Here is a 13,656-nt window from a genome sequence, read left to right on the forward strand (position 1 = left end):
ACGACAAAACCATTGGGATTGGGCACAACTTAACTCTATGTGCACATTTACAAAGAAAATAATGGTACAATATAGAGGCTCTCATCTCCACCATAAGCACTTTGGAAGTCAAAAGGCTTATATATTTCTAGACTGTCTGCTTTGATAACATCTTTCTTATCACTATCAAATACTTGGTAAGCATGAAAATGCTCACTGAAAAGTATCTTTTTTATTCTGCAAAACACAGGCATTTCATGTTCAATCTCACTGCAAATAATTAGTCCTGTCCTGTACTCTGTCCCACTGATAGTTACCCAGTTAGTCGAGCAGATGTCTTGCAGTACAGACTCAACATGCAGGGCTCGGGCAAAAACTGTGATCAATTCTTAGTTGAGTTATCAAGGACTGGCAGAGAACATGCACAGCTTGACAAATGAAACACTTAAACATTTTGTCAGTGTTTTAGTTGATGAGTTTTGCACGTAACTCACGAACTCTTGGAGACTCATCTGTTGTGGTAACATCAATGTTATAGATTGTTGTCTGCACAAAAGTATAGAACTGGACCAGGGACTCATCATAAGATAGGTTGAACACGTAGTGGGATTTAAATAGTTCATCAAAAGCACCCAACGAGCTGGCAGCTTGGCAGGGGATGAGCTGTTTGTCCACAACGATGTAGAAAGTGTCAGTCCTGTTCTGGGTTCAGCCAGTGGCAAGCATATGGCTGTTTACCCTCTCTTCCTCGCAGGTGTTCGTCAATGCTGCAGCATGACTAAAAACAGAAAAATTACAGTAATAACATGAACATCTTAAATTAGTTAGATTAGTCCTCTGTCTTTTTGCAAACATACATCTCTAGGGGAACCACATGCCTTTGCAAGTTGTTTCTAATTGAGATAATTAGAAAACTGGCTTGTTGGATTTGAACAGATGAGACGAACATACCTTGTGAAAGTGTACCATTTTGTCCACTGCATTACTGGAACTTATCTTGGCCCTCTTCCGTCCAGCTGTGGGTGGCAAGAGTTGGAGAAGGAGCAGCAGAGAAGGCATGTCACTGTCCTAGTCTATCAGGAGGAAAATGGGGCAAAACACATCATTAGTACCTACTTAGAAAGCACAAAGCAAATAGCACTAGCTGTTTGGAATATAAACCAAGCATGTCATGTAACTTACTCGTGTCATCGTTCTCTGTGAGTTTCTCAGAAGCTTTCAGAAGTCGGCACAGCTCAGTTGACTGAGTCAGGTGTTTGGCCTCTTTGATAACTGTAGGGATGCTTTTCTGTGGTTGCAGCAATGAAGAGAGGAGTCCAAGATTCATTCAAGAAGTTTATGTAGGTGTACGAGCTCGGAGTCCAACATCACAGGCGTAGATGAGACTAAGGAATACAGAGTAAAGCTACCACATATATAGGATTCTACAAGCTATATCTGGTTTCAGATACATGAGAGCATGTCCCAAGATGGACTTGATCTTTCCTTAGAACAACCAGTTGTCCAGACAAAGCGGAGTCAGAAGAGTAGTATGCTGACTTGAGAGTAACATATATACCATGTATGACGCAAGTTCCTACAGAATCATGTTACATGAGAAAAACCTTCTAACAATTTCACCCTTTTTTTTTTTTTTATAACATTTTAACTTCATCATTTCTATTTGTATTTCAACAAATTTGAACACTCTTCACACTTTCAAAAGTAGATCTCTCTAACACTCCTCTGGTTCTTTCTACCCCTTCCTAAATGTAGCATGGCTATCCTTCATGCTGGGCTCCGGGGACGAGGGACCTATTGTTTTAAACCCGACCCCCCCGTTCACCCAGACTTCCCATGCTACATATGAGAGGGCGGAATCCTTCCCAGGCAAATTCTTCAGTACAATGATGCTGATTCTTCAATCGTTCATGTTATTAATATCTTTTGAATGATTGTAGTTTTTTCTTCTTCTCAATCCTCTCTGTCCATGTATCTCTCGGACTCGTCCTCAGATGATGAGTTTGAAGAAACGGAGGTGGAGTCAGATTCGTCTCTCTCCGCATGCGCATAGATGTTCACTGTCTTAACCGGGTTCTGTATCATAGTCATATTAGTGATAGAAGAGACAGATTTCAAAATTAGTGCTCGAATGATGGGTAGGCAACAACATATCACTATAGCAACAATGAGAACGATTCCCATGATGGGAACGCCTAGTCCTACTAACCATGCAATAATGGCATTCCCTCCAAAGAACTTGCTAATAGAATCCCATGCTTTGTTGTTTATATATCCTCCAGTGAGTCATGCTTCCCTGTTAATGTTAACAATCCCTTCTTGAATCCTTTCAAGATTCTTAATGGCAATGGTCAAATTACCAATTCCTTCTGACTCTGATGGAAGATATGTGCAACATCCTTCACCAACAATAGCACATACTCCTCCTTGAGGGGCTGTTAAAGCATCTAAAGCTACTCTATTATCACTAACAAACCTACGAATCGAATACGAAATTCATTACTGATAGCGTGAAATCCCATAAGTGTGGCGTTAGCTACCAATGCTAGATCATGGCGTGTAAGAGCTATAAGGTAATGGTTAGCATATTGTAGCTCTGTATTTCAAAATATTGATCTAAAAACTAATTGAGAATGGGTGTAAATTTGAAAGTTGTCTTCCAATTCAAAGTATCTAGTAGCCAAATCAGTGGGGTTCGAATTCTTGAGATGCATGTATCCAGTTACCTCTGTTAGATCTCTTTTAGAACGTGATGAATTCACGTGTGTGGGAAGATATTGAACAGGTTCAACAACATAGGTTATGTCGTGTAACATGCACAATCCACATCTACCTTGAAATAATGGAGGTAAACTGTTCCACACGTTAGTTTCACAACACCAATAAAAATTTGTAGTTGGTGGGGTGCCCATTTGTGCTAATTGGGCATAATCACTTTCTGAATCAATTATAAAACGGCACTGTTCTATTTTCAACCAACCCATGATTTGGCCTTGCCGTCTACTCTGACGTCCTTCTAGACATACGTCAAATATGTCCGAAGAGTTAAGCGATGCTGAAGATTTAATGGGCGTGATTGCTAAATCGGCAGGAATTCTTGAAATATATTTCTCATAAAAAGGTTGGACATTCCATCAGTGAGGGATAATTCTCAGTAGATTTAAACTTTTACATTTAGAACAGAAACATCATCCCCTTCTCCCTTACTAATGGTGATGTTAGAGTAAATGGCATATTGAATCACATTATAGAAAGAATTGTTAATCTTATGAACAAATTTAGTGGTTTGACCAAATTGCATTTTATTAAGTTTAATTATGGGCCTTGGAGCTGACCTGGATAATTCGTGAGTACCTGTTTTGGGGTGTTTCTGAATTACGTATTGATAGGCTAACGTGCACAAAGAAGGTAAACCTTTAAGACCTATAAGGGGTTTAGCCACTAGTACGAATAAATCCTGAGTTGATTGGGGTAGAAGAGAGCAAGCATAACATGATTTGTTTGTCATTCTTCTAACCCTTCTTTGAATTGACTGATACCATTAATTTGAGGCAAAAGGATGATCAGATTCTGCATGTATTTCCACATCTTTATACTGTAGGTTTTCACTGTTTTCTTGAATGATCCACAGTGTATTAGAATCATATGGTATTGGGGACGGCCACTCAAATGTTTTCAGATCTTTACCTGTTGTTTTAACTGCTGTATCAGCGTCTCGAACTTTTGTATCGAGTCCTCGTTCTGACCTTGAATTAAAATTGGCTGTTTTTGGAATCCAATATGGTGCACAAGACCCTTGCCAATTAGATGGGATAAAGGTGTACAAGTTTGTACACACAGCCAAATTAGACAATGAAATGCTGGAAACGGGTAATGAGCAAAAACAAATAAATTGTGGCTACATCCCTGGGTAAATCCCATGTTATATCGTATAATGCTGGTTATTGCATTCACACATACTTGAGGAACTGGGTACTGGATTGCCTGAAGAACTATAGGTTGAAAATCTGCAGACGCTTCAGAATCCAAATGTACATAGAGATTAGGTGTTAAATGTTTCCATAGGTTATTACAAAATTCTACCGTACGTCTTTTGGTCACTGAATTTAATACAATAATTCTAGTACTAATGTGTTCGTTGATTGTGGACTGATAATCAACACGAACATCTACTTCCTGAGCTTCTATTGTCACAAAGATGACTTTGTTAATGTAATAAGATGCAGTTGCATTAGGAGTTAATGGGTAATACAAACATTGCATTTCAGATTCTGTCACTGGGACGTGTTCCAACATGTCTACATCTAAGTGGGATCTAGGTTTCAGATTTGTGGATTTGTCTGTTCTCTTCATGCGTGCAAGCATTCTTAAAGCTTCATGCTCCTGTCGTCTTCCTACTACATTTTCTTCATGTTTTATGTTGTTTTTTTCATTTTTGTATTTCTCGAATTTAATAAATTCACAAAAAACAAGCATGCAGCATGCAATAATAATAAATGGAATCGCCAAGCCAATAAAATGATGTGTCTGCAACATTTTAAATTTAGTAGTTTTCTCATGCTGTCTCTTAACGTCACATCTCCATTGGGTGGCCCTGATTTCGTTGCTGACGACTTCTATGCCGTCGATGGTGTCACAGATATCATTGGTGCTGGTGCTAGAGGTGCAGTCTTGAGTCTGGTTGTGTGAATCCATTGAGGTTGACCTTTGACTTTGACTGCGGTGCGTGTTACCAGAAGCACTTGCGTTGGAGGCCCGTAGTGTGGCTCACCTCCTGTCGGCTTCAAACTGCATACCAAAACATAGTCACCTGGTTGAAAAGTGTGCATAGGCTTGTCAGCTGGAAAGGGGAGAGAATCTATCACCTGCTGGGAATACTTAGAGACAAAAGAAAACAAGTTTTTAACATAAATGTGTTGCATTTCTTGCAAATGTGTTAAATCCAACATTGAATTTTCATTTACTTGAACACATAAAGGAAAAGGACGTGCCATTAGTACCTCATGAGGTGATAAACCAGTGGTCTTATTAGGCATTGCTCTTATCGAAAGAAGCGTTAAGGGCAATGCTTCTACCCAATTCATCTGTCGTGATTGATGAATTTTAATTAATTTCTCTTTGATTGTTCTTTCTACTTGTCCTGAACTTTGTGGATGATAGGGAATATGAAAAGTCCATTTAATTCCCAAAGTTTGTGCCAATTGTTTAGTTACTCGTGACGTAAACGGTGTTCCATTATCGGAATCTATACTCAACAGTATTCCGAATCTGGGAATTACATGTTCCATTAAGCATTTTACCACAGTTTGTGCATTTTCCTTCCTTGTGGGGAACGCTTCCGGCCATTCTGAAAACCTGTCCACAATTACCAAGAGGTATGAATAACCCTTGCATTTTGGCATATGTGTGAAATCAATTTGCAATGACTGGAATGGACCTTCTGGTCTTGGCAAATAATCATGTTTTGGTGGATTTACATGTGGATTACATTGCGCACAAATCAGACAACGTTGAATGAATTGTCTTACCTGCTTTTCTAATCCTATTGTGAAAAACAGTTTAGAGTTACTGCTTTGTAATTCACATGAGTTACGCCATGCACGTAAGTAATAAGAGAATCATATGCTAATCTTGGTAACACTACACGTTGATCGCTGGATTTCCATAGCTTGTCACCATCTTTGTAGCATTTTTTCTATTCCCATAATCTTATTTCTGCGTCATCAGCTTGAGATTGGAAAGTAATTAGATCTTCAACTGTAAAAGGTGGGTCAGGGAGTTGTGCTAAGATTAAGGTAGTGGGCATCCAAAGTGGAAAGGGTGCATTAATTGCTGCATCCTTAGTGTGTTTGTCAGCTAAATTGTTTCCTTTAGCCACATCTGAGTTTAGCTTTGAATGTCCCACACATTTTACTATAGCAATTTGTGCTGGCAGCATCATAGCTGTTAAATTCTTGACTAAGTCAGAATGTTGAATTGGTTTTCCAGCATTTGTTATAAATCCTCTGTTTTCCCAAATCTTACTGAAATCATGTGCCACTGAAAAAGCGTATTTAGAGTCTGTATAAATAGTTACAGCTTTGTTTTCCGCCAGTATGCATGGTCTTGTTAATGCTATCAATTCTGCTGCTTGAGCTGAGGATACTGGTAACTTATGTGCTTCTATACACTGACCTTTGTCGTTAACAATTGCGTATCCTGACAATATAGTATTTATCATCTGGTTTCATGGATGATCCATCACAATACAAAATGAAACCATTACTTTCTAACGGCGTTTGTTGTAGATCTGCTCTGATGCTTGACGTGGCATTAATCAGTTCCATACAGTCATGAGGTATATCTTCATCTTCTACCTCATTGCCATGTAGCAATACTTTTAAATGTAGAGCTGGATTTATGTGAGCTGTTGTTGAAATTGTAAGATTTTAAAATGTGTTCGTAATTGCTAAGTCGCTGACTGGTCATGTGTTGTGCGGTTATATTGAGTAGTATGATGTTAACGGCATGTGTTGTATGTAACATTAAAGGATGAGCTAAAACTATAGTTTGTGCCTTTTCCACCATAATGGCAGCAGCGGCGACAGCTCATGGGACCATTCCTTGAATAATTAATGGAAGGGTTTTGGAGTAATATGCAACTGGTCTTAACCTGTCACCATGCGTTTGGGATAACACAGCGGAGGCGACGAAGCCATTTTCTGCAACATAAAGATGGAATTGCAGCTTGTAATCAGGCAGGCCCAGGGCTGGGGCTGTACAGAGGAGGTATTTGATGTGTATTCCTCTTCAGTCCATTGAACTTTTCCAGGAGCACTCTTGAGCGTGGCTTTTCGCAACACTGAGTCATATGTTGCATAGTCCACAAGCCAGGATCAACAATAGTTGACTAACCCCAAAAATGATAACAGTTCAGTCTTTTTTTGGGGTCTTTTAATGTCTTTGATGGCTTTTACTCGTTCTGGAGATAAGTATCGGCATCCATCTCTCAATACATATCCCAAGTAGTTGACTGACTGCTTGCTGGCAAAACTGCAGTTTGGCTAGTGAAGCTCTGTGTCCGCCTCTAGCAAAGTGGGTCAAAAGGGCGAGGGAGTCTTGGAGACAGTCACATTCCGTAGGAGATGCCACCAAGAGGTCATCCACATACTGTAATAGCATAGACGGTCCGGGTAAGGTCAATAAAGACAGGTGCATATCAACTGCTGCGGAATAAACTGCTGCAGAATCAACAAAACCCATTGGAAGTCGGCACCACACGTATTGGTCATTTTTATACGTGAATGCAAATAAGTCTTGCGTATTTTCATGTACTGGAATGGAAAAGTATGCTGAACTCAAATCAACTACTGTATAATACTTAGTCTGCCGGCAATGCTGCTAGGATGGAGTTTGTATCTGGAACAACTGGAGCAATGGGATAAACTCCAAATCCTTCTCAAATCTTGTGTGAATCGATATTTATTTGTCCCATGCTTTAATATTGGGTTTATGGATGTGTTGTTTTGTGATCTTCTCTTAATGATTACTCCTTGTTGCAGTAAGCTTTCAATAACAGGTCGAATTCCTTCCTCTTTTTCTTTCAACAGAGGATATTGTTTTACATATACTGGGTATTTATAAGGATTAATTTTAGCTTGGTAGGGCGGCACTTTCAATAATCCTACATGGTTAGCATGGAGTGCCCATTGTTCTGAGGGTACTGATGCTAGTATTGAAGGTGGTTTTAATACAATTCCCTTTTCTCTTTCCAAGATTTGTGGCTTAATATCATTTTGTAATATTTTTACAAAAAAATGTGGAGTCATGTTCATAGGACCAGGCAATATAGCCTTTGTTTTGATCTTTATTATCTGGTACTTTAAGGTAAGTGTTACATAATTTCAGTAAGGGTTCAACATCTGTGAAATCTCTTCGCACAGCACATACAAAGAATTGAATTTTATCCATTACATCTTTCCACAACATTACAAGTCCATATGAACATATATAGAAACGTTGTGGAACTTCTTGCATTTTCACATTGTTAATTTGTACATTCGAGAACGGAGGATCAACTGGCTTCAGGTTTAGAATTTTGGCGGCTACTGCTGATTGACATGATGCTAGTTTCTTTATTTCATCCATGGTAAACATCCTACAAATGAAATCTTCATTTGTTAGGGTAGTTATAGCTTTGTAAGTCATACCTTGTAAGAAAAGAGCTGATATATTTTATTTAAAGGAATATGGATTTCAAGACCATCAGATGAACATGAAATAACAGCATTAAGTTTGCTCAATATGTCTCTTCCTAATAGAGACATGGGTGCTGTAGTACTTACTACAAATGAATGTTGCAACTTAATGTCTACTAAGTCAACTTGTAACGGGATAGACAATGATTCTGTTTGTGGGACACCACTAATACCGACAGACTGGACGGTTTGTCTACTTAAAGGACATTTCAAATCTTTTTGTCTAATGCATGAGATTGTGGCTCCTGTGTCAACTAAAAATGGGATTCTTTTTCCTAAAACAGATAAACTTAATTGAGGTATCTCAGATGGTTTATTAGAGATTTGAAATTGAGAAGCGTTTATTATTATTTTGAAATGTCGATCTTCGTCCGTGTCCCACTGTCGGTTTTCCTATGGCTTCCATAATGCATTGAATGGTCTGTGTTCAGGGGCTGTGTCAGGTTGCTGATCATTTCCCTGTCTCTGCTGCTGTGTGTAAGGAGCCCTGTTCTGCGAAGGGAATGGGCTGTAAACATGTGCTGGATTTATGTTTTGGTATACTTCCTGCCTCCTCTTCGGGCAGTCTCTTATCCAATGTCCAGCTTGTTGGCAATAATGACAAACATCAGTGACCCCTCTAAATCCATAACCTCTTCTCCCGGGGTTAAAGCCTCTTCCTCTTTGAGGTGGAAGTGGAGAATTACATCCCATTCTATACCGAGGAAGTCCATTTTGTCTTAGGTCCCTGTATTCTCTAGTTATACCTCTGCCTCTACCTGGTGTGTTTTGGTAAACCATAACCTGCTCAGGAATTTCAGGAGTCATTTGTAATGCTTGCAGTTTATTTTTAGGCATTTCAAATAGTCCAATAGCATCTAATTCCCTTATTTTCTTTAACAGCTCATTTGGTTTTAGTGAGTAAATGCCTGGTGTAGATATTTTGAAAGTATAAGCTGCATTTGGATCCAGGCCATTTAAAAATTATTTATACATAGTTACTAGAGGCATTGCAATGTTTAATTGTTGTTCACCTGAGGAGGTCTGCTCTACTTGTTGTTCATTTGAGGAGCTCTGCCCTTGTTCCTCTTCTTCCTCTACTATCATCAAATATTCAATCATGTCCTGAATACTTTTTGTCTATCTCTGATATGCTAGATATAATAGCTTTGATAATTTTAGTATCAATTTGATTGAAGTCCACTTTTATGTTTGCTTTAGTTTCATAACTTCGTAACACTGATCTAAAGCTTTCAATCATACTTCTAGACGTGTTGTTTATTTCTACATCTATTCCTTTCTTTATTATAGCAAAAATCTTTTTGAATTCACATGCCATACTCTGACATATTTAGTTGGTTCAGCTCTGACTTTTTCCAAGTCGAATTTATATTTCCTGTTTTTAGTCTCAAAAACTTTTTTGCAATTTTGTATCCACTCGCTAACACATCGTTTCCTCCAATCTTGAATTGGTTTTGGTATGTTACTAACACTGTGTTTGTCGTCAGTTTGAACTGGTTCTATTTTGAGGCATGTTCATAATCAATTTAGTCTTTTTCTTCTCTTCTTTCTTTATATTTGCTGGCCACTGCTTACTCATTAGTTCCCAAGATTTGAATACATCAATCATGTACTGCTTGTCCCAGTTTGGATTGGGAACTGCAGTGTTGTCTATTTTATAAATGCACGAATTAGGTCTAATTTGTTTCTATCAAAGCTTCCTTCTGTAGGATAACGGTTATCGGTCCATTCAGAGATATCCGTTAAAAATGGTTCAACATAATAAAATCCGAGTTTTAATTGTATCCATTCTCTAGGTGACATTTGGCTGATTGTTGTCTTTGTAACTTCCTTTAAGTGGGGGTTTGTTTTTAACAACTTTTTCATAGCTTTCCTCTCCTTTCTAGGTAAATCATCGTATTTCCTCTAGACACTTTACTGTTTTGTGACCCCATGATTAATATTACATACAGTTAGTAAAAACAAAACATACATAAGACTTGAATGAAGCTCTTTGTATTCTCTCAATTGATTATATTATTTTGTCAGCTAAATTTAGGGTAGGCTGTTATGTCTCAATGCTGCTCGATCAATATATGACAATGATATATATATAAATAAATAATAGCAACAAGAACAACAACACTTGCACATCAAGAAATCGGGTTCGTTGGTGCGAGCAGGCCGTCAAGATAGCAGTGTGTACACAACTACAACATACATAAGCCGTCCAGCGAAGTGACCTGCGCAACCTGACGCTTTTACTTTGAGCAGTGCAGCGACACTCCCTGCGTGTCCTCACTCTTATTAAACCGTGCAGCGTCATCTCAATGACTTCATGCTTTTATTATGAGCCCTGTGACCTAACGCTCTTTATAAGCCGTCCAGCGACACTCTACAAGTGACCTGACGCTTTTCTTTACAAGCCGCCCAGCGTCACTTTATAAGTGACCTGACGCTTTTCCCTGGACTGCGCAGTCAGTGCATGTCCCGTAGACACCACTTTAAATGGAGGAGCTCCCCTCTTTATCCTATTTATTGCCTTTCCTTTTTTTTAAAAAAAAAAAACACAAAAAACTATAAGTAGGCCTACAGATAGTCGATCAGCATTGACACTCTGCAGCCAAAAGGATTTAGTTGTAAAGAAATTTTATGTCTATTATGACAATCCAATCAATACTGCCAATTACAATTTGTCTCATAAAAATAAACCACAATGCATCATCAAGGTTCTTTACAGTACGTCTGTCAGGTAAGCAGAGAGTCATCATAAGTATAACGAATGATAAAATCTGCTTACCTTTAAAGCCGCACCGTCAGGTTCGTGACGCCAAATTGTAGGGATGCTTTTCTGTGGTTGCAGCAATGAAGAGAGGAGTCCAAGATTCATTCAAGAAGTTTATGTAGGTGTACGAGCTCGGAGTCCAACATCACAGGCATAGATAAGACTAAGGAATACAGAGTAAGGCTACCACATATATAGGATTCTACAAGCTATATCTGGTTCCGGATACATGAGAGCATGTCCCAAGATGGACTTGATCTTTCCTTAGAACAACCAGTTGTCCAGACAAAGCGGAGTCGGAAGAGTAGTATGCTGACTTGAGAGTAACATATATACCATGTATGACACAAGTTCCTACAGAATCATGTTACATGAGAAAAAAGTTCTAACAATAACTTTGGGCTTGAATGCTGTGTCCCACTTCTCAAGCATCTTGGAGGTTGTTTCAGCTCCAAACAGCAGCAGGAAGTCTTGATTCAGCTGTTGATCATACACGCATGCAAATACATCAAGCCAATGGTCAGTGTATTGTTCATTGCTTACATCCAATCAAACAAAACAATGGAGTTAAAAAAAAGAAATGTACAACTCACCAGTCCTTTGACATCTAAAAATCGTGGGAATGTTTTAAAGACATCTGTGGTTCTCTGCGGATCATGCACTAGGTCCTGGCGATGTTGCAAGGTCATCTTCATCTTCTGAAACACACTTGCATCATCAGGAGAATGAACAAGAAATGAAATAGCTTCCGTGCAGGCATCTCCATCAAGCTGCTCAGGCAATGTGGCTGTTAATCGCCGGCGCTTTAGCCACTTTTGCTGCCTTGGCTGGCCGTTTTTCTGTATTCCTGGACATGGTCTTGAGGCGTCATGCTAAATATCCAGTGCCTTTTTCCCCATCATAGAAATGCTCCTGTTATGAGTTATTTAAAAAATCATTACAAAGGTCTATCACCCATTGATCTTACAGAAAGTGCAGTTACTGCACTGTGAAAATAAAGGACAGTTACTTAAGTTATAGGTTTGCCGTTCTGTAATTCATGTGTAATATCCTATTAACCCAATTCATTCTGATTGCCACTAGAAACATTTTCATTGATGTGATTGTATTTTGCATCTCCATGGCCAAGGTGAACTTTGTAGCATACTCCAGTTTCAATTATTTAGTGGTACTAAGGTGTGGCATTTTAGGTCATATTTCACCACTGTTTAAGTATATAACTATAGTGCATCAATCATGTTAACTAAAATCCCAAAGCTCTAGTCTGTAAAACTGGTGTTTTCAGGAAGTAACCCTTTTTTAAAACTTACATAGCCCTTTGGCGAAAAAGGGTCCTTCAGCGAAGGAAAGAGTGCAATAATTCCCAGGGCATACTTCTCCTTGTGCTCACGGGAAGGCATCCTCCTTTAGAGCAAAGACAATAATTAATTTCAAGTCAGTTTTATCTATAGAGCACCAAAACCCAACAGAAGTTATCGTATAATACTTCTCATATAGAACAGGTCAAGATCATACTCTTAAAATACAAAAACAGACAATTCAAGTGCCCCACTAATGACTGTAGGGTCCCAGCTATGTTAATTCAATGCCATGCATTTTGAAAATTCTTTACATTCTTTCTTAATATAAAGCCTTTCAGTCTGAATGGTTTAAAATGAACAATTTATATAAGAAATGCTTACCCATGATTCTCAGTCATATGGCTAGCCAATATGTTGACAAGCCGTCTCCGGGTGCGGGGGTTCAGCGAATTTTGTGACTTGTACTCTTCAATGACATCGTCACCTCCAGGTTTCCTGAGCAAGGCATTTTTTACCATCTACTCACATAAGACAAAAAAAGTTCTCCGTTTACAATTCAGTCTTCCAGGAGAAAATCATCTGAACAATATACCATGAATTATCTCTTTAGAGTAAGGGTAAAAGTTATTCAATGCATCAAAGGAAAGTCACAAAAAACACAGCAGTGCTGCAAAACAAAAGACATCGGGTAAAGCAGCAAGTGCATAACATTTCTTTGACAACTGGTCAGGTTAAAAGACAAAACAATATAGTCTGGATTCAACTAGGACTGAACAATTTTAAAAAATTTATCAAATTGTGATTGTTTTGACTGATGTTGCAATTGCCATATGATTTGTCTTTTTTTTTTTTTTTTAACATCATTCATGTTTGCTTTTTTAATTAAAAAGCAAACATGATTATAATTTTTGTGGGGATCTGCACCAAATAATGTTTTCTTGAGTCTGTAGAATATGATGTGTAGGCCAAAACCCGTCTGCGGTGTAACCATATTCAATTTAAAATTTTATTTTGACACACATTTCTCCGTTAACAAATATTGCTATCCTACTATTTGACAATTGGAGTAGGCCACACAGCAATTTCGATTAGTTGTTCAGCTCTAGTTTCAACTACTACCCATCAACCAACTACACTATTAACCTCGCAGAAAAGAAACGAGTATTTAATGTATGTGAATAACATACATACATATATATGGAAAGAAAAGTTACACAATATAGAGCTATGCAACATCCAAACCCTGGGTTCAATTTAACATCCTCACTTAATGAAGTTTCCTCAACTTTTGCAATCTAACGTTTATGATTCTAAATATCCTTATACTCTGGTGAGAATCTCCATTTAGTTTGACCCTTGATTGATGACGTTTATT

General features: G+C 38.3%; 1 pseudogene; it reads right to left on the minus strand.

Moving 5' to 3' along the window:
* Positions 1-444: 444 nt before the first annotated feature.
* On the minus strand, positions 445-12,799 carry LOC139223429 (uncharacterized; annotated as a pseudogene).
* Between the last annotated feature and the right edge of the window lie 857 nt (positions 12,800-13,656).

This window comes from Pempheris klunzingeri, chromosome 24 (assembly GCF_042242105.1).
Source record: "Pempheris klunzingeri isolate RE-2024b chromosome 24, fPemKlu1.hap1, whole genome shotgun sequence".
NCBI lineage: Eukaryota > Metazoa > Chordata > Actinopteri > Acropomatiformes > Pempheridae > Pempheris > Pempheris klunzingeri.